Below are 392 nucleotides of genomic sequence, written 5' to 3' on the forward strand. Positions count from 1 at the left end.
CAAGGGGGAAATGGGCTCTATTAAACCAGCCTAGGGGCCCTATGGACTATGGCACGCTCAAAGAACTGATTCCGAAGCATCTGCTCACAGATGTCCTGAAGGGAGCGGACACTTGCAAGAGGCCCTTCATGGTGAGGGAAACACAGCTAGCTCACTTTAAAAAGCAACCTGCCAGGGGGGGCAGGGGGATGGCCCACTGCCTGGCATAATTTCTATACAGAGCTCAAAAAAGCGGGGGCCCAGCTTCAAAATTTGAAGGGGAATTTAAAGAACCCCAAGGTTTGTAAGTACCCCAAGGAGAGTGGTCAACAAGGAGGCAAGAGAAACCTAACAAACCCGGGGGCCCCTTTAAAAAAAAGCTCCCAAAGACTCCAGCTCCGAAAAAAAGCCCC

Source organism: Cyprinus carpio, chromosome B3 (assembly GCF_018340385.1).
Source record: "Cyprinus carpio isolate SPL01 chromosome B3, ASM1834038v1, whole genome shotgun sequence".
Classification (NCBI taxonomy): domain Eukaryota; kingdom Metazoa; phylum Chordata; class Actinopteri; order Cypriniformes; family Cyprinidae; genus Cyprinus; species Cyprinus carpio.